The sequence below is a fragment of the Sceloporus occidentalis genome, unplaced genomic scaffold (assembly GCF_023333645.1).
Source record: "Sceloporus occidentalis isolate IW3139 unplaced genomic scaffold, rSceOcc1.0.p SCAF_322, whole genome shotgun sequence".
Taxonomy (NCBI): domain Eukaryota; kingdom Metazoa; phylum Chordata; class Lepidosauria; order Squamata; family Phrynosomatidae; genus Sceloporus; species Sceloporus occidentalis.
Genome location: NW_028317302.1, coordinates 513,053 through 532,691, shown reverse-complemented (window position 1 = coordinate 532,691; position 19,639 = coordinate 513,053). Strand labels below are relative to the sequence as shown.

At 50.2% G+C, this 19,639-nt stretch overlaps 17 non-coding genes across 17 annotated transcripts; all 17 read left to right on the top strand.

Moving 5' to 3' along the window:
- The first annotated feature begins 30 nt into the window (after positions 1-30).
- Positions 31-103, top strand: TRNAV-AAC (transfer RNA valine (anticodon AAC)). The gene has a single exon. It is a non-coding gene; the product is annotated as a tRNA-Val (tRNA).
- A 2,994-nt stretch (positions 104-3,097) lies between these two features.
- TRNAV-CAC (transfer RNA valine (anticodon CAC)) lies at positions 3,098-3,170 on the top strand. The gene has a single exon. It is a non-coding gene; the product is annotated as a tRNA-Val (tRNA).
- Positions 3,171-3,261: 91 nt separating this feature from the next.
- TRNAV-UAC (transfer RNA valine (anticodon UAC)) lies at positions 3,262-3,334 on the top strand. The gene has a single exon. It is a non-coding gene; the product is annotated as a tRNA-Val (tRNA).
- A 454-nt stretch (positions 3,335-3,788) lies between these two features.
- On the top strand, positions 3,789-3,861 carry TRNAV-UAC (transfer RNA valine (anticodon UAC)). The gene has a single exon. It is a non-coding gene; the product is annotated as a tRNA-Val (tRNA).
- A 138-nt stretch (positions 3,862-3,999) lies between these two features.
- TRNAV-AAC (transfer RNA valine (anticodon AAC)) lies at positions 4,000-4,072 on the top strand. The gene has a single exon. It is a non-coding gene; the product is annotated as a tRNA-Val (tRNA).
- A 648-nt stretch (positions 4,073-4,720) lies between these two features.
- On the top strand, positions 4,721-4,793 carry TRNAV-CAC (transfer RNA valine (anticodon CAC)). Its single transcript has one exon. It is a non-coding gene; the product is annotated as a tRNA-Val (tRNA).
- Positions 4,794-4,884: 91 nt separating this feature from the next.
- TRNAV-UAC (transfer RNA valine (anticodon UAC)) lies at positions 4,885-4,957 on the top strand. Its single transcript has one exon. It is a non-coding gene; the product is annotated as a tRNA-Val (tRNA).
- A 454-nt stretch (positions 4,958-5,411) lies between these two features.
- On the top strand, positions 5,412-5,484 carry TRNAV-UAC (transfer RNA valine (anticodon UAC)). The gene has a single exon. It is a non-coding gene; the product is annotated as a tRNA-Val (tRNA).
- Positions 5,485-5,621: 137 nt separating this feature from the next.
- Positions 5,622-5,694, top strand: TRNAV-AAC (transfer RNA valine (anticodon AAC)). Its single transcript has one exon. It is a non-coding gene; the product is annotated as a tRNA-Val (tRNA).
- Positions 5,695-8,694: 3,000 nt separating this feature from the next.
- Positions 8,695-8,767, top strand: TRNAV-UAC (transfer RNA valine (anticodon UAC)). Its single transcript has one exon. It is a non-coding gene; the product is annotated as a tRNA-Val (tRNA).
- A 137-nt stretch (positions 8,768-8,904) lies between these two features.
- Positions 8,905-8,977, top strand: TRNAV-AAC (transfer RNA valine (anticodon AAC)). The gene has a single exon. It is a non-coding gene; the product is annotated as a tRNA-Val (tRNA).
- Positions 8,978-11,970: 2,993 nt separating this feature from the next.
- Positions 11,971-12,043, top strand: TRNAV-CAC (transfer RNA valine (anticodon CAC)). The gene has a single exon. It is a non-coding gene; the product is annotated as a tRNA-Val (tRNA).
- A 90-nt stretch (positions 12,044-12,133) lies between these two features.
- TRNAV-UAC (transfer RNA valine (anticodon UAC)) lies at positions 12,134-12,206 on the top strand. The gene has a single exon. It is a non-coding gene; the product is annotated as a tRNA-Val (tRNA).
- Positions 12,207-12,869: 663 nt separating this feature from the next.
- Positions 12,870-12,942, top strand: TRNAV-AAC (transfer RNA valine (anticodon AAC)). The gene has a single exon. It is a non-coding gene; the product is annotated as a tRNA-Val (tRNA).
- Positions 12,943-15,937: 2,995 nt separating this feature from the next.
- On the top strand, positions 15,938-16,010 carry TRNAV-CAC (transfer RNA valine (anticodon CAC)). The gene has a single exon. It is a non-coding gene; the product is annotated as a tRNA-Val (tRNA).
- Positions 16,011-16,100: 90 nt separating this feature from the next.
- On the top strand, positions 16,101-16,173 carry TRNAV-UAC (transfer RNA valine (anticodon UAC)). The gene has a single exon. It is a non-coding gene; the product is annotated as a tRNA-Val (tRNA).
- A 663-nt stretch (positions 16,174-16,836) lies between these two features.
- Positions 16,837-16,909, top strand: TRNAV-AAC (transfer RNA valine (anticodon AAC)). Its single transcript has one exon. It is a non-coding gene; the product is annotated as a tRNA-Val (tRNA).
- Positions 16,910-19,639: the final 2,730 nt, after the last annotated feature.

Here is a 19,639-nt window from a genome sequence, read left to right as displayed (position 1 = left end):
AGAGAGGTGAGAAAACTGTAGCCAGGTCAAGTTTCTGTAGTGTAGTGGTTATCATGTTTGCCTAACACGCAAAAGATCCCTGGTTCGAAACCAGGCAGAAACATGTTTTTTGGGTAGATCAATGTTTATTAAGGTTTTTCAGTTTTGTGGGAAGAGGCAGGGGGAAGGGTACAGAAAATCAAAAGAATCAGAGGGGGGGGGGAATAAGCAGGTACGATTGACACTGTGCAGTGTACAGATACCACGTCGAGAGAACATGAGTACAAAGGAAAATGGTCACAACATTTACATATAGTGGAAAAAACGGCACGGCAGGAACAGGGAGCTCCAGAGCAATAGGACACATGGTTACAAATACTCCTTCTCCGCAAAGACAGAGCACATGAAAAAGGCAGTGCGTAGACACTCCGGCAGTTGTTACCCAAAGGGGGGGAGCCTAGGCGTTGCGCCTACGTGCCAGAAGGAGCAGGGGCGCTGGCGCCGGAGAGCAGGGGGCAACCACGCACGCCGAGGCAGACTTCTAAACCAGGCAGGCGGGTGCTACTGATGCGGAGACTGCATGCCATGTATGCACGGTGCGGGGATGCTATATGTTTGGATGACGGGGAAGCGAGACAAGAAAACGTCGACATCCCCTGTGCAACCTCGAGTGAGCTCAGCGCGATTACCTGCACGGACACCCCCAGCACCTAGCCTTGGTGGCATAGCCCTGGACCTGTAGGGAAGGAGGGCAGCAAGGATGTGAGAGGGAAGGGAAGAAGGGAAAAGCAGAAACAGAAAGGACAAAGGAAAAAAAAAAGGGGGGGGGAGCTTGGTAGGGGGCAAAGTGACCACGTTTCGGATGGAGGCAACTCGGAGGCCGCAGCTCAGGGGGGCACGCCGTCAAGCAATGGGCGAATTTGGGGGCTAGCGAGCAGTTGCAACCAGTGAAACCAGATGCGGTTATGTTTTTCAGACCTCTCCGTGGTAGAATAGATCAATTCCTCAAGAACTGGAGTCCGCTCCACCCGTTGGATCCACTCCCGAATCGTAGGGGGGGAAGAATCACCCCAATGCAAGGGGATAAGGGCTTTCGCAGCTGTCAGAAGGTAGCGGACCACTGAATTCTTGTACCACGAAATCGGGTGAAGGAGAAGGAATTCCGGCGAAAAGGGAATGTCCCTGTCGGTGAGGGATCGAACATGGGAGTGAATGGCCGACCAATAGGGAGCTATGCTGGGACAGGACCACCACAGATGAAGCAAAGAGCAGGGAGATGCACCAAACTGCCAGCATTCATCCCTCCTATCGGGACAGAACCGGGCTGTGGTCGACGGGGGCCTATACCACAGGGCCATCAGCTTGTAGGACATCTCCTGGACCCTGTTATTAAGGGAGCAACGGTGAGTGAGCACGCAGATCTTTTCCCACTGTTGCTCGGTGAGAGTGAGTTGCAGTGAGGCCTCCCACTTGCCCTCGTTAGGTGGGGGGGGAGGGAAAAACAGCCGAGAGGAGGAGGCCATAGAGGAGCGATACGCCATGAGGTGGGGGCGAGGTCAGGGTGCACAGCGCTTCAAACCTGGTGAGATCCCTAAGGACCTGGTGTTTACGGCCCAGGGAACGAAAGAAATTGCCCAGCTGGGCATAGCGGAAGCGCGCCAGGGACGTGGGAGGGGCCGGGCCCACCAGAGCCTCCAAGGGCTGTAGACCCGATGGGGAGAGGTATGCACGGATGCCTAGCGTCCCCCTGGCGGCCACCTCAGGGAAGACATCGCCTCCCATGCCCGGAGGGAAATCGGGATTGTCGCGTATCGGAGTAAGAGGAGACGGGAGAAAAGAGACAGAGGTGCCCCGCAAAACACTGAGCGTCGCCCGGGTAAGGAACTAATCGACGAGCCCAGCATGCCGCTCTCCACCTCCAGCCACCGCTTCCCACCAGAACCACAGGCCCACTCCACTATCCGCAAGAGATGGCATGCCCGGTAGTATGTACGCGGACACGGCAAAGCCAGACCACCTCTCGACTTGGGCAGGATCAGGACATTATATCGAATGCGGGGGGAGCGGGGGCCCCATATAAAACGGAGAAAGGCAGAGCGGACAGAAGCGAAGAAGGAGGGGGGAAGGTGTATGGGTAGAGTCTGGAACAAGTAGAGGAGTCTGGGCATCACATTAATTTTAATAGTGTTGACCCTACCCAGCCACGTGACAGTGAGCCGGGACCATCTGCGGAAGTCGGACTGTATAGTGGAAAGGAGCGGCAGGAAGTTGTTGGCGTACAGCCGGGAGTGATCGGGGGATATCCACACTCCTAGGTATTTCAATTTAGTATCGCACCATGCGAAGGGGAAAGCCGCGCGCAAGGAGGTACTGACAGCATCTGGCACATTAACACCCAGGAGCTCAGATTTAGACATGTTGACTTTGAAGTTGGAAAGGACACTGTATGTCGCGAGCTCTTGCAGGACAGAGGGCAGGGAGATGCGGGGCTGGGCCAACGTGAAAAGGAGGTCATCAGCATACCCCAATACCTTATGGTGGGACCGCCCCACCTGGAGTACCGAGATGTCCGGGTTCTGGCGTATCGCCTGCAAAAGGGGTTCCAGTGATAAAACAAACAGCATCGGTGAGAGGGGGCAACCCTGTCGGGTCCCAGCAGGAACATGTTTTGTGTAGAGTTCTTTTTCTCATGCATGCTGTACATCATTTAAAAAAAACACCTACTCATTTCACGAAAATCCCATCATTGCACCATGAAATCACTGTGCCGTTCATATCATTTGTTCAGTGTTAGAAATTGCTGAAATTCATAAAGAAAGGAAATTGAAATGATCTGTATGGGATTCTTAGAGGGTTTAAGCTCCCAAGTCAAATTCTTGTAAAGGAGCTAAAAATGAAAACTTCTTAGCAGGGTTCTTAAAATCAGAGAAAATTTAAGCTTAACTGTAGAGGGGATGTAAACATTTCACCATAACTATGTCACAGATTTTCCCTGGGGTGTAGCCTACTCAACTGTGAAGTTTCTTAGCACTTTGCTGACCCAATCCTGTAGTTTTCTCCTTACTTTCTATTAACAAATATTGTCTGAAAGCGCTTGAACGTGCCGTCTGCCAGGTTTGTTTCTGTAGTGTAGTGGTTATCACATTCGCCTCACACGCGAAAGGTTCTCGGTTCGAAACCGAGCAGAAACAGCTTATTGTTTTATGAATTTAAAACTACACCTACATTTCTTTCCAAAGAAAGAGTACTGTCAGAGAGGTGAGAAAACTGTAGCCAGGTCAAGTTTCTGTAGTGTAGTGGTTATCACGTTTGCCTTACACGCAAAAGGGCTCTGGTTCGAAACCAGGCAAGAGCATGTTTTGTATAGAGTTCATTTTGTTATGCATGCTGTACATCATTTAAAAAAAACACCTACTCATTTCACGAAAATCCCATCATTGCACCATGAAATCACTGTGCCGTTCATATCATTTGTTCAGTGTTAGAAATTGCTGAAATTCATAAAGAAAGGAAATTGAAATGATCTGTATGGGATTCTTAGAGTGTTTAAGCTCCCAAGTCAAATTCTTGTAAAGGAGCTAAAAATGAAAACTTCCTAGCAGGGGTCTTAAAATCAGAGAAAATTTAAGCTTAACTGTAGAGGGGATGTAAACATTTCACCATAACTATGTCACAGATTTTCCCTGGGGTGTAGCCTACTCAACTGCGAAGTTTCTTAGCACTTTACTGACCCAATCCTGTAGTTTTCTCCTTACTTTCTAGTAACACATATTGTCTGAAAGCATTTGAAAGCATGCTCTGCCAGGTTTGTTTCTGTAGTGTAGTGGTTATCACGTTCGTCTTACACGCGAAAGGTCCTCGGTTCGAAACCGAGCAGAAACAGCTTATTGTTTTATGAATTGAAAACTACACCTGCATTTCTTGCAAAGGTAGCACACGTTGAGTTGTTTTTGTTTTTTTAAACCATGTTTCCAAAGAAAGAGTACTGTCAGAGAGGTGAGAAAACTGTAGCCAGGTCAAGTTTCTGTAGTGTAGTGGTTATCACGTTTGCCTAACACGCAAAAGATCCCTGGTTCGAAACCAGGCAGAAACATGTTTTTTGGGTAAATCAATGTTTATTAAGGTTTTTCAGTTTTGTGGGAAGAGGCAGGGGGAAGGGTACAGAAAATCAAAAGAATCAGAGGGGGGGGGAAATAAGCAGGTACGATTGACACTGTGCAGTGTACAGATACCACGTCGAGAGAACATGAGTACAAAGGAAAATGGTCACAACATTTACATATAGCGGAAAAAACGGCACGGCAGGAACAGGGAGCTCCAGAGCAATAGGACACATGGTTACAAATACTCCTTCTCCGCAAAGACAGAGCACATGAAAAAGGCAGTGCGTAGACACTCCGGCAGTTGTTACCCAAAGGGGGGGAGCCTAGGCGTTGCGCCTACGTGCCAGAAGGAGCAGGGGCGCTGGCGCCGGAGAGCAGGGGGCAACCACGCGCGCCGAGGCAGACTTCTAAACCAGGCAGGCGGGTGCTACTGATGCGGAGACTGCATGCCATGTAAGCTTAACTGTAGAGGGGATGTAAACATTTCACCATAACTATGTCACAGATTTTCCCTGGGGTGTAGCCTACTCAACTGTGAAGTTTCTTAGCACTTTGCTGACCCAATCCTGTAGTTTTCTCCTTACTTTCTATTAACAAATATTTTCTGAAAGCGCTTGAACGTGTCATCTGCCAGGTTTGTGTCTGTAGTGTAGTGGTTATCACATTCGACTCACACGCGAAAGGTTCTCGGTTCGAAACCGAGCAGAAACAGCTTATTGTTTTATGAATTTAAAACTACACCTACATTTCTTTCCAAAGAAAGAGTACTGTCAGAGAGGTGACAAGACCACTGCTACCTCAAGTTTCTGTAGTGTAGTGGTTATCACGTTTGCCTTACATGCAAAAGGTCTCTGGTTCGAAACCAGGCAAGAGCATGTTTTGTATAGAGTTCATTTTGTTATGCATGCTGTACATCATTTAAAAAAAACACCTACTCATTTCACGAAAATCCCATCATTGCACCATGAAATCACTGTGCCGTTCATATCATTTGTTCAGTGTTAGAAATTGCTGAAATTCATAAAGAAAGGAAATTGAAATGATCTGTATGGGATTCTTAGAGTGTTTAAGCTCCCAAGTCAAATTCTTGTAAAGGAGCTAAAAATGAAAACTTCCTAGCAGGGGTCTTAAAATCAGAGAAAATTTAAGCTTAACTGTAGAGGGGATGTAAACATTTCACCATAACTATGTCACAGATTTTCCCTGGGGTGTAGCCTACTCAACTGCGAAGTTTCTTAGCACTTTACTGACCCAATCCTGTAGTTTTCTCCTTACTTTCTAGTAACACATATTGTCTGAAAGCATTTGAAAGCATGCTCTGCCAGGTTTGTTTCTGTAGTGTAGTGGTTATCACATTCGCCTTACACGCGAAAGGTCCTCGGTTCGAAACCGAGCAGAAACAACTGTTGTTTTATGAATTGAAAACTACACCTGCATTTCTTGCAAAGGTAGCACACGTTGAGTTGTTTTTGTTTTTTTAAACCATGTTTCCAAAGAAAGAGTACTGTCAGAGAGGTGAGAAAAATGTAGCCAAGTCAAGTTTCTGTAGTGTAGTGGTTATCACGTTTGCCTAACACGCAAAAGATCCCTGGTTCGAAACCAGGCAGAAACATGTTTTTTGGGTAAATCAATGTTTATTAAGGTTTTTCAGTTTTGTGGGAAGAGGCAGGGGGAAGGGTACAGAAAATCAAAAGAATCAGAGGGGGGGGGGAATAAGCAGGTACGATTGACACTGTGCAGTGTACAGATACCACGTCGAGAGAACATGAGTACAAAGGAAAATGGTCACAACATTTACATATAGCGGAAAAAACGGCACGGCAGGAACAGGGAGCTCCAGAGCAATAGGACACATGGTTACAAATACTCCTTCTCCGCAAAGACAGAGCACATGAAAAAGGCAGTGCGTAGACACTCCGGCAGTTGTTACCCAAAGGGGGGGAGCCTAGGCGTTGCGCCTACGTGCCAGAAGGAGCAGGGGCGCTGGCGCCGGAGAGCAGGGGGCAACCACGCGCGCCGAGGCAGACTTCTAAACCAGGCAGGCGGGTGCTACTGATGCGGAGACTGCATGCCATGTATGCACGGTGCGGGGATGCTATAGGGTTGGATGACGGGGAAGCGAGACAAGAAAACGTCGACATCCCCTGTGCAACCTCGAGTGAGCTCAGCGCGATAACCTGCACGGACACCCCCAGCACCTAGCCTTGGTGGCATAGCCCTGGACCTGTAGGGAAGGAGGGCAGCAAGGATGTGAGAGGGAAGGGAAGAAGGGAAAAGCAGAAACAGAAAGGACAAAGGAAAAAAAAAAAAAAAACAAGGGGGGGGGAGCTTGGTAGGGGGCAAAGTGACCACGTTTCGGATGGAGGCAACTCGGAGGCCGCAGCTCAGGGGGGCACGCCGTCAAGCAATGGGCGAATTTGGGGGCTAGCGAGCAGTTGCAACCAGTGAAACCAGATGCGGTTATGTTTTTCAGACCTCTCCGTGGTAGAATAGATCAATTCCTCAAGAACTGGAGTCCGCTCCACCCGTTGGATCCACTCCCGAATCGTAGGGGGGGAAGAATCACCCCAATGCAAGGGGATAAGGGCTTTCGCAGCTGTCAGAAGGTAGCGGACCACTGAATTCTTGTACCACGAAATCGGGTGAAGGAGAAGGAATTCCGGCGAAAAGGGAATGTCCCTGTCGGTGAGGGATCGAACATGGGAGTGAATGGCCGACCAATAGGGAGCTATGCTGGGACAGGACCACCACAGATGAAGCAAAGAGCAGGGAGATGCACCAAACTGCCAGCATTCATCCCTCCTATCGGGACAGAACCGGGCTGTGGTCGACGGGGGCCTATACCACAGGGCCATCAGCTTGTAGGACATCTCCTGGACCCTGTTATTAAGGGAGCAACGGTGAGTGAGCACGCAGATCTTTTCCCACTGTTGCTCGGTGAGAGTGAGTTGCAGTGAGGCCTCCCACTTGCCCTCGTGAGGTGGGGGGGGGGGAAACAGCCGAGAGGAGGAGGCCATAGAGGAGCGATACGCCATGAGGTGGGGGGTGAGGTCAGGGTGCACAGCGCTTCAAACCTGGTGAGATCCCTAAGGACCTGGTGTTTACGGCCCAGGGAACGAAAGAAATTGCCCAGCTGGGCATAGCGGAAGCGCGCCAGGGACGTGGGAGGGGCCGGGCCCACCAGAGCCTCCAAGGGCTGTAGACCCGATGGGGAGAGGTATGCACGGATGCCTAGCGTCCCCCTGGCGGCCACCTCAGGGAAGACATCGCCTCCCATGCCCGGAGGGAAATCGGGATTGTCGCGTATCGGAGTAAGAGGAGACGGGAGAAAAGAGACAGAGGTGCCCCGCAAACACTGAGCGTCGCCCGGGTAAGGAACTAATCGACGAGCCCAGCATGCCACTCTCCACCTCCAGCCACCGCTTCCCACCAGAACCACAGGCCCACTCCACTATCTGCAAGAGATGGCATGTCCGGTAGTATGTACGCGGACACGGCAAAGCCAGACCACGTCTCGACTTGGGCAGGATCAGGACATTATATCGAATGCGGGGGGAGCGGGGGCCCCATATAAAACGGAGAAAGGCAGAGCGGACAGAAGCGAAGAAGGAGGGGGGAAGGTGTATGGGTAGAGTCTGGAACAAGTAGAGGAGTCTGGGCATCACATTAATTTTAATAGTGTTGACCCTACCCAGCCACGTGACAGTGAGCCGGGACCATCTGCGGAAGTCGGACTGTATAGTGGAAAGGAGCGGCAGCAAGTTCTTAGCGTACAGCCGGGAGTGATCGGGGGATATCCACACTCCTAGGTATTTCAATTTAGTATCGCACCATGCGAAGGGGAAAGCCGCGCGCAAGGAGGTACTGACAGCATCTGGCACATTAACACCCAGGAGCTCAGATTTAGACATGTTGACTTTGAAGTTGGAAAGGTCACTGTATGTCGCGAGCTCTTGCAGGACAGAGGGCAGGGAGATGCGGGGCTGGGCCAACGTGAAAAGGAGGTCATCAGCATACCCCAATACCTTATGGTGGGACCGCCCCACCTGGAGTACCGAGATGTCCGGGTTCTGGCGTATCGCCTGCAAAAGGGGTTCCAGTGATAAAACAAACAGCATCGGTGAGAGGGGGCAACCCTGTCGGGTCCCAGCAGGAACATGTTTTGTGTAGAGTTCTTTTTCTCATGCATGCTGTACATCATTTAAAAAAAACACCTACTCATTTCACGAAAATCCCATCATTGCACCATGAAATCACTGTGCCGTTCATATCATTTGTTCAGTGTTAGAAATTGCTGAAATTCATAAAGAAAGGAAATTGAAATGATCTGTATGGGATTCTTAGAGGGTTTAAGCTCCCAAGTCAAATTCTTGTAAAGGAGCTAAAAATGAAAACTTCCTAGCAGGGGTCTTAAAATCAGAGAAAATTTAAGCTTAACTGTAGAGGGGATGTAAACATTTCACCATAACTATGTCACAGATTTTCCCTGGGGTGTAGCCTACTCAACTGCGAAGTTTCTTAGCACTTTACTGACCCAATCCTGTAGTTTTCTCCTTACTTTCTAGTAACACATATTGTCTGAAAGCATTTGAAAGCATGCTCTGCCAGGTTTGTTTCTGTAGTGTAGTGGTTATCACATTCGCCTTACACGCGAAAGGTCCTCGGTTCGAAACCGAGCAGAAACAACTGTTGTTTTATGAATTGAAAACTACACCTGCATTTCTTGCAAAGGTAGCACACGTTGAGTTGTTTTTGTTTTTTTAAACCATGTTTCCAAAGAAAGAGTACTGTCAGAGAGGTGAGAAAAATGTAGCCAAGTCAAGTTTCTGTAGTGTAGTGGTTATCACGTTTGCCTAACACGCAAAAGATCCCTGGTTCGAAACCAGGCAGAAACATGTTTTTTGGGTAAATCAATGTTTATTAAGGTTTTTCAGTTTTGTGGGAAGAGGCAGGGGGAAGGGTACAGAAAATCAAAAGAATCAGAGGGGGGAGGGAATAAGCAGGTACGATTGACACTGTGCAGTGTACAGATACCACGTCGAGAGAACATGAGTACAAAGGAAAATGGTCACAACATTTACATATAGTGGAAAAAACGGCACGGCAGGAACAGGGAGCTCCAGAGCAATAGGACACATGGTTACAAATACTCCTTCTCCGCAAAGACAGAGCACATGAAAAAGGCAGTGCGTAGACACTCCGGCAGTTGTTACCCAAAGGGGGGGAGCCTAGGCGTTGCGCCTACGTGCCAGAAGGAGCAGGGGCGCTGGCGCCGGAGAGCAGGGGGCAACCACGCGCGCCGAGGCAGACTTCTAAACCAGGCAGGCGGGTGCTACTGATGCGGAGACTGCATGCCATGTATGCACGGTGCGGGGATGCTATAGGGTTGGATGACGGGGAAGCGAGACAAGAAAACGTCGACATCCCCTGTGCAACCTCGAGTGAGCTCAGCGCGATAACCTGCACGGACACCCCCAGCACCTAGCCTTGGTGGCATAGCCCTGGACCTGTAGGGAAGGAGGGCAGCAAGGATGTGAGAGGGAAGGGAAGAAGGGAAAAGCGGAAACAGAAAGGACAAAGGAAAAAAAAAAAGGGGGGGGAGCTCGGTAGGGGGCAAAGTGACCACGTTTCGGATGGAGGCAACTCGGAGGCCGCAGCTCAGGAGGGCACGCCGTCAAGCAATGGGCGAATTTGGGGGCTAGCGAGCAGTTGCAACCAGTGAAACCAGATGCGGTTATGTTTTTCAGACCTCTCCGTGGTAGAATAGATCAATTCCTCAAGAACTGGAGTCCGCTCCACCCGTTGGATCCACTCCCGAATCGTAGGGGGGGAAGAATCACCCCAATGCAAGGGGATAAGGGCTTTCGCAGCTGTCAGAAGGTAGCGGACCACTGCATTCTTGTACCACGAAATCGGGTGAAGGAGAAGGAATTCCGGCGAAAAGGGAATGTCCCTGTCGGTGAGGGATCGAACATGGAAGTGAATGGCCGACCAATAGGGAGCTATGCTGGGACAGGACCACCACAGATGAAGCAAAGAGCAGGGAGATGCACCAAACTGCCAGCATTCATCCCTCCTATCGGGACAGAACCGGGCTGTGGTCGACGGGGGCCTATACCACAGGGCCATCAGCTTGTAGGACATCTCCTGGACCCTGTTATTAAGGGAGCAACGGTGAGTGAGCACGCAGATCTTTTCCCACTGTTGCTCGGTGAGAGTGAGTTGCAGTGAGGCCTCCCACTTGCCCTCGTTAGGTGGGGGGGAGGGAAAAACAGCCGAGAGGAGGAGGCCATAGAGGAGCGATACGCCATGAGGTGGGGGCGAGGTCAGGGTGCACAGCGCTTCAAACCTGGTGAGATCCCTAAGGACCTGGTGTTTACGGCCCAGGGAACGAAAGAAATTGCCCAGCTGGGCATAGCGGAAGCGCGCCAGGGACGTGGGAGGGGCCGGGCCCACCAGAGCCTCCAAGGGCTGTAGACCCGATGGGGAGAGGTATGCACGGATGCCTAGCGTCCCCCTGGCGGCCACCTCAGGGAAGACATCGCCTCCCATGCCCGGAGGGAAATCGGGATTGTCGCGTATCGGAGTAAGAGGAGACGGGAGAAAAGAGACAGAGGTGCCCCGCAAAACACTGAGCGTCGCCCGGGTAAGGAACTAATCGACGAGCCCAGCATGCCGCTCTCCACCTCCAGCCACCGCTTCCCACCAGAACCACAGGCCCACTCCACTATCCGCAAGAGATGGCATGCCCGGTAGTATGTACGCGGACACGGCAAAGCCAGACCACCTCTCGACTTGGGCAGGATCAGGACATTATATCGAATGCGGGGGGAGCGGGGGCCCCATATAAAACGGAGAAAGGCAGAGCGGACAGAAGCGAAGAAGGAGGGGGGAAGGTGTATGGGTAGAGTCTGGAACAAGTAGAGGAGTCTGGGCATCACATTAATTTTAATAGTGTTGACCCTACCCAGCCACGTGACAGTGAGCCGGGACCATCTGCGGAAGTCGGACTGTATAGTGGAAAGGAGCGGCAGGAAGTTGTTGGCGTACAGCCGGGAGTGATCGGGGGATATCCACACTCCTAGGTATTTCAATTTAGTATCGCACCATGCGAAGGGGAAAGCCGCGCGCAAGGAGGTACTGACAGCATCTGGCACATTAACACCCAGGAGCTCAGATTTAGACATGTTGACTTTGAAGTTGGAAAGGACACTGTATGTCGCGAGCTCTTGCAGGACAGAGGGCAGGGAGATGCGGGGCTGGGCCAACGTGAAAAGGAGGTCATCAGCATACCCCAATACCTTATGGTGGGACCGCCCCACCTGGAGTACCGAGATGTCCGGGTTCTGGCGTATCGCCTGCAAAAGGGGTTCCAGTGATAAAACAAACAGCATCGGTGAGAGGGGGCAACCCTGTCGGGTCCCAGCAGGAACATGTTTTGTGTAGAGTTCTTTTTCTCATGCATGCTGTACATCATTTAAAAAAAACACCTACTCATTTCACGAAAATCCCATCATTGCACCATGAAATCACTGTGCCGTTCATATCATTTGTTCAGTGTTAGAAATTGCTGAAATTCATAAAGAAAGGAAATTGAAATGATCTGTATGGGATTCTTAGAGGGTTTAAGCTCCCAAGTCAAATTCTTGTAAAGGAGCTAAAAATGAAAACTTCTTAGCAGGGTTCTTAAAATCAGAGAAAATTTAAGCTTAACTGTAGAGGGGATGTAAACATTTCACCATAACTATGTCACAGATTTTCCCTGGGGTGTAGCCTACTCAACTGTGAAGTTTCTTAGCACTTTGCTGACCCAATCCTGTAGTTTTCTCCTTACTTTCTATTAACAAATATTGTCTGAAAGCGCTTGAACGTGTCGTCTGCCAGGTTTGTTTCTGTAGTGTGGTGGTTATCACATTCGCCTCACACGCGAAAGGTTCTCGGTTCGAAACCGAGCAGAAACAGCTTATTGTTTTATGAATTTAAAACTACACCTACATTTCTTTCCAAAGAAAGAGTACTGTCAGAGAGGTGACAAGACACTGCTACCTCAAGTTTCTGTAGTGTAGTGGTTATCACGTTTGCCTTACATGCAAAAGGGCTCTGGTTCGAAACCAGGCAAGAGCATGTTTTGTATAGAGTTCATTTTGTTATGCATGCTGTACATCATTTAAAAAAAACACCTACTCGTTTCACGAAAATCCCATCATTGCACCATGAAATCACTGTGACGTTCATATCATTTGTTCAGTGTTAGAAATTGCTGAAATTCATAAAGAAAGGAAATTGAAATGATCTGTATGGGATTCTTAGAGTGTTTAAGCTCCCAAGTCAAATTCTTGTAAAGGAGCTAAAAATGAAAACTTCCTAGCAGGGGTCTTAAAATCAGAGAAAATTTAAGCTTAACTGTAGAGGGGATGTAAACATTTCACCATAACTATGTCACAGATTTTCCCTGGGGTGTAGCCTACTCAACTGCGAAGTTTCTTAGCACTTTACTGACCCAATCCTGTAGTTTTCTCCTTACTTTCTAGTAACACATATTGTCTGAAAGCATTTGAAAGCATGCTCTGCCAGGTTTGTTTCTGTAGTGTAGTGGTTATCACATTCGCCTTATCGCGAAAGCTCCTCGGTTCGAAACCGAGCAGAAACAACTGTTGTTTTATGAATTGAAAACTACACCTGCATTTCTTGCAAAGGTAGCACACGTTGAGTTGTTTTTGTTTTTTTAAACCATGTTTCCAAAGAAAGAGTACTGTCAGAGAGGTGAGAAAACTGTAGCCAGGTCAAGTTTCTGTAGTGTAGTGGTTATCACGTTTGCCTAACACGCAAAAGATCCATGGTTCGAAACCAGGCAGAAACATATTTTTTGGGTAAATCAATGTTTATTAAGGTTTTTCAGTTTTGTGGGAAGAGGCAGGGGGAAGGGTACAGAAAATCAAAAGAATCAGAGGGGGGGGGGATAAGCAGGTACGATTGACACTGTGCAGTGTACAGATACCACGTCGAGAGAACATGAGTACAAAGGAAAATGGTCACAACATTTACATATAGCGGAAAAAACGGCACGGCAGGAACAGGGAGCTCCAGAGCAATAGGACACATGGTTACAAATACTCCTTCTCCGCAAAGACAGAGCACATGAAAAAGGCAGTGCGTAGACACTCCGGCAGTTGTTACCCAAAGGGGGGGAGCCTAGGCGTTGCGCCTACGTGCCAGAAGGAGCAGGGGCGCTGGCGCCGGAGAGCAGGGGGCAACCACGCGCGCCGAGGCAGACTTCTAAACCAGGCAGGCGGGTGCTACTGATGCGGAGACTGCATGCCATGTATGCACGGTGCGGGGATGCTATAGGGTTGGATGACGGGGAAGCGAGACAAGAAAACGTCGACATCCCCTGTGCAACCTCGAGTGAGCTCAGCGCGATAACCTGCACGGACACCCCCAGCACCTAGCCTTGGTGGCATAGCCCTGGACCTGTAGGGAAGGAGGGCAGCAAGGATGTGAGAGGGAAGGGAAGAAGGGAAAAGCGGAAACAGAAAGGACAAAGGAAAAAAAAAAAAAAAAGGGGGGGGGGAGCTCGGTAGGGGGCAAAGTGACCACGTTTCGGATGGAGGCAACTCGGAGGCCGCAGCTCAGGAGGGCACGCCGTCAAGCAATGGGCGAATTTGGGGGCTAGCGAGCAGTTGCAACCAGTGAAACCAGATGCGGTTATGTTTTTCAGACCTCTCCGTGGTAGAATAGATCAATTCCTCAAGAACTGGAGTCCGCTCCACCCGTTGGATCCACTCCCGAATCGTAGGGGGGGAAGAATCACCCCAATGCAAGGGGATAAGGGCTTCCGCAGCTGTCAGAAGGTAGCGGACCACTGAATTCTTGTACCACGAAATCGGGTGAAGGAGAAGGAATTCCGGCGAAAAGGGAATGTCCCTGTCGGTGAGGGATCGAACATGGGAGTGAATGGCCGACCAATAGGGAGCTATGCTGGGACAGGACCACCACAGATGAAGCAAAGAGCAGGGAGATGCACCAAACTGCCAGCATTCATCCCTCCTATCGGGACAGAACCGGGCTGTGGTCGACGGGGGCCTATACCACAGGGCCATCAGCTTGTAGGACATCTCCTGGACCCTGTTATTAAGGGAGCAACGGTGAGTGAGCACGCAGATCTTTTCCCACTGTTGCTCGGTGAGAGTGAGTTGCAGTGAGGCCTCCCACTTGCCCTCGTGAGGTGGGGGGGGGGAACAGCCGAGAGGAGGAGGCCATAGAGGAGCGATACGCCATGAGGTGGGGGGTGAGGTCAGGGTGCACAGCGCTTCAAACCTGGTGAGATCCCTAAGGACCTGGTGTTTACGGCCCAGGGAACGAAAGAAATTGCCCAGCTGGGCATAGCGGAAGCGCGCCAGGGACGTGGGAGGGGCCGGGCCCACCAGAGCCTCCAAGGGCTGTAGACCCGATGGGGAGAGGTATGCACGGATGCCTAGCGTCCCCCTGGCGGCCACCTCAGGGAAGACATCGCCTCCCATGCCCGGAGGGAAATCGGGATTGTCGCGTATCGGAGTAAGAGGAGACGGGAGAAAAGAGACAGAGGTGCCCCGCAAACACTGAGCGTCGCCCGGGTAAGGAACTAATCGACGAGCCCAGCATGCCGCTCTCCACCTCCAGCCACCGCTTCCCACCAGAACCACAGGCCCACTCCACTATCCGCAAGAGATGGCATGCCCGGTAGTATGTACGCGGACACGGCAAAGCCAGACCACCTCTCGACTTGGGCAGGATCAGGACATTATATCGAATGCGGGGGGAGCGGGGGCCCCATATAAAACGGAGAAAGGCAGAGCGGACAGAAGCGAAGAAGGAGGGGGGAAGGTGTATGGGTAGAGTCTGGAACAAGTAGAGGAGTCTGGGCATCACATTAATTTTAATAGTGTTGACCCTACCCAGCCACGTGACAGTGAGCCGGGACCATCTGCGGAAGTCGGACTGTATAGTGGAAAGGAGCGGCAGGAAGTTGTTGGCGTACAGCCGGGAGTGATCGGGGGATATCCACACTCCTAGGTATTTCAATTTAGTATCGCACCATGCGAAGGGGAAAGCCGCGCGCAAGGAGGTACTGACAGCATCTGGCACATTAACACCCAGGAGCTCAGATTTAGACATGTTGACTTTGAAGTTGGAAAGGTCACTGTATGTCGCGAGCTCTTGCAGGACAGAGGGCAGGGAGATGCGGGGCTGGGCCAACGTGAAAAGGAGGTCATCAGCATACCCCAATACCTTATGGTGGGACCGCCCCACCTGGAGTACCGAGATGTCCGGGTTCTGGCGTATCGCCTGCAAAAGGGGTTCCAGTGATAAAACAAACAGCATCGGTGAGAGGGGGCAACCCTGTCGGGTCCCAGCAGGAACATGTTTTGTGTAGAGTTCTTTTTCTCATGCATGCTGTACATCATTTAAAAAAAACACCTACTCATTTCACGAAAATCCCATCATTGCACCATGAAATCACTGTGCCGTTCATATCATTTGTTCAGTGTTAGAAATTGCTGAAATTCATAAAGAAAGGAAATTGAAATGATCTGTATGGGATTCTTAGAGGGTTTAAGCTCCCAAGTCAAATTCTTGTAAAGGAGCTAAAAATGAAAACTTCTTAGCAGGGTTCTTAAAATCAGAGAAAATTTAAGCTTAACTGTAGAGGGGATGTAAACATTTCACCATAACTATGTCACAGATTTTCCCTGGGGTGTAGCCTACTCAACTGTGAAGTTTCTTAGCACTTTGCTGACCCAATCCTGTAGTTTTCTCCTTACTTTCTATTAACAAATATTGTCTGAAAGCGCTTGAACGTGTCGTCTGCCAGGTTTGTTTCTGTAGTGTGGTGGTTATCACATTCGCCTCACACGCGAAAGGTTCTCGGTTCGAAACCGAACAGAAACAGCTTATTGTTTTATGAATTTAAAACTACACCTACATTTCTTTCCAAAGAAAGAGTACTGTCAGAGAGGTGACAAGACACTGCTACCTCAAGTTTCTGTAGTGTAGTGGTTATCACGTTTGCCTTACATGCAAAAGGGCTCTGGTTCGAAACCAGGCAAGAGCATGTTTTGTATAGAGTTCATTTTGTTATGCATGCTGTACATCATTTAAAAAAAACACCTACTCGTTTCACGAAAATCCCATCATTGCACCATGAAATCACTGTGACGTTCATATCATTTGTTCAGTGTTAGAAATTGCTGAAATTCATAAAGAAAGGAAATTGAAATGATGTGTATGGGATTCTTAGAGTGTTTAAGCTCCCAAGTCAAATTCTTGTAAAGGAGCTAAAAATGAAAACTTCCTAGCAGGGGTCTTAAAATCAGAGAAAATTTAAGCTTAACTGTAGAGGGGATGTAAACATTTCACCATAACTATGTCACAGATTTTCCCTGGGGTGTAGCCTACTCAACTGCGAAGTTTCTTAGCACTTTACTGACCCAATCCTGTAGTTTTCTCCTTACTTTCTAGTAACACATATTGTCTGAAAGCATTTGAAAGCATGCTCTGCCAGGTTTGTTTCTGTAGTGTAGTGGTTATCACATTCGCCTTATCGCGAAAGCTCCTCGGTTCGAAACCGAGCAGAAACAACTGTTGTTTTATGAATTGAAAACTACACCTGCATTTCTTGCAAAGGTAGCACACGTTGAGTTGTTTTTGTGTTTTTAAACCATGTTTCCAAAGAAAGAGTACTGTCAGAGAGGTGAGAAAACTGTAGCCAGGTCAAGTTTCTGTGGTGTAGTGGTTATCACGTTTGCCTAACACGCAAAAGATCCCTGGTTCGAAACCAGGCAGAAACATGTTTTTTGGGTAAATCAATGTTTATTAAGGTTTTTCAGTTTTGTGGGAAGAGGCAGGGGGAAGGGTACAGAAAATCAAAAGAATCAGGGGGGGGGAGATAAGCAGGTACGATTGACACTGTGCAGTGTACAGATACCACGTCGAGAGAACATGAGTACAAAGGAAAATGGTCACAACATTTACATATAGCGGAAAAAACGGCACGGCAGGAACAGGGAGCTCCAGAGCAATAGGACACATGGTTACAAATACTCCTTCTCCGCAAAGACAGAGCACATGAAAAAGGCAGTGCGTAGACACTCCGGCAGTTGTTACCCAAAGGGGGGGAGCCTAGGCGTTGCGCCTACGTGCCAGAAGGAGCAGGGGCGCTGGCGCCGGAGAGCAGGGGGCAACCACGCGCGCCGAGGCAGACTTCTAAACCAGGCAGGCGGGTGCTACTGATGCGGAGACTGCATGCCATGTATGCACGGTGCGGGGATTCTATAGGGTTGGATGACGGGGAATCGAGACAAGAAAACGTCGACATCCCCTGTGCAACCTCGAGTGAGCTCAGCGCGATAACCTGCACGGACACCCCCAGCACCTAGCCTTGGTGGCATAGCCCTGGACCTGTAGGGAAGGAGGGCAGCAAGGATGTGACAGGGAAGGGAAGAAGGGAAAAGCGGAAACAGAAAGGACAAAGGAAAAAAAAAAAAAAAAAAGGGGGGGGGAGCTCGGTAGGGGGCAAAGTGACCACGTTTCGGATGGAGGCAACTCGGAGGCCGCAGCTCAGGAGGGCACGCCGTCAAGCAATGGGCGAATTTGGTGGCTAGCGAGCAGTTGCAACCAGTGAAACCAGATGCGGTTATGTTTTTCAGACCTCTCCGTGGTAGAATAGATCAATTCCCCAAGAACTGGAGTCCGCTCCACCCGTTGGATCCACTCCCGAATCGTAGGGGGGGAAGAATCACCCCAATGCAAGGGGATAAGGGCTTTCGCAGCTGTCAGAAGGTAGCGGACCACTGAATTCTTGTACCACGAAATCGGGTGAAGGAGAAGGAATTCCGGCGAAAAGGGAATGTCCCTGTCGGTGAGGGATCGAACATGGGAGTGAATGGCCGACCAATAGGGAGCTATGCTGGGACAGGACCACCACAGATGAAGCAAAGAGCAGGGAGATGCACCAAACTGCCAGCATTCATCCCTCCTATCGGGACAGAACCGGGCTGTGGTCGACGGGGGCCTATACCACAGGGCCATCAGCTTGTAGGACATCTCCTGGACCCTGTTATTAAGGGAGCAACGGTGAGTGAGCACGCAGATCTTTTCCCACTGTTGCTCGGTGAGAGTGAGTTGCAGTGAGGCCTCCCACTTGCCCTCGTGAGGTGGGGGGGAGGGAAAAACAGCCGAGAGGAGGAGGCCATAGAGGAGCGATACGCCATGAGGTGGGGGCGAGGTCAGGGTGCACAGCGCTTCAAACCTGGTGAGATCCCTAAGGACCTGGTGTTTACGGCCCAGGGAACGAAAGAAATTGCCCAGCTGGGCATAGCGGAAGCGCGCCAGGGACGTGGGAGGGGCCGGGCCCACCAGAGCCTCCAAGGGCTGTAGACCCGATGGGGAGAGGTATGCACGGATGCCTAGCGTCCCCCTGGCGGCCACCTCAGGGAAGACATCGCCTCCCATGCCCGGAGGGAAATCGGGATTGTCGCGTATCGGAGTAAGAGGAGACGGGAGAAAAGAGACAGAGGTGCCCCGCAAACACTGAGCGTCGCCCGGGTAAGGAACTAATCGACGAGCCCAGCATGCCGCTCTCCACCTCCAGCCACCGCTTCCCACCAGAACCACAGGCCCACTCCACTATCCGCAAGAGATGGCATGCCCGGTAGTATGTACGCGGACACGGCAAAGCCAGACCACCTCTCGACTTGGGCAGGATCAGGACATTATATCGAATGCGGGGGGAGCGGGGGCCCCATATAAAACGGAGAAAGGCAGAGCGGACAGAAGCGAAGAAGGAGGGGGGAAGGTGTATGGATAGAGTCTGGAACAAGTAGAGGAGTCTGGGCATCACATTAATTTTAATAGTGTTGACCCTACCCAGCCACGTGACAGTGAGCCGGGACCATCTGCGGAAGTCGGACTGTATAGTGGAAAGGAGCGGCAGGAAGTTGTTGGCGTACAGCCGGGAGTGATCGGGGGATATCCACACTCCTAGGTATTTCAATTTAGTATCGCACCATGCGAAGGGGAAAGCCGCGCGCAAGGAGGTACTGACAGCATCTGGCACATTAACACCCAGGAGCTCAGATTTAGACATGTTGACTTTGAAGTTGGAAAGGTCACTGTATGTCGCGAGCTCTTGCAGGACAGAGGGCAGGGAGATGCGGGGCTGGGCCAACGTGAAAAGGAGGTCATCAGCATACCCCAATACCTTATGGTGGGACCGCCCCACCTGGAGTACCGAGATGTCCGGGTTCTGGCGTATCGCCTGCAAAAGGGGTTCCAGTGATAAAACAAACAGCATCGGTGAGAGGGGGCAACCCTGTCGGGTCCCAGCAGGAACATGTTTTGTGTAGAGTTCTTTTTCTCATGCATGCTGTACATCATTTAAAAAAAACACCTACTCATTTCACGAAAATCCCATCATTGCACCATGAAATCACTGTGCCGTTCATATCATTTGTTCAGTGTTAGAAATTGCTGAAATTCATAAAGAAAGGAAATTGAAATGATCTGTATGGGATTCTTAG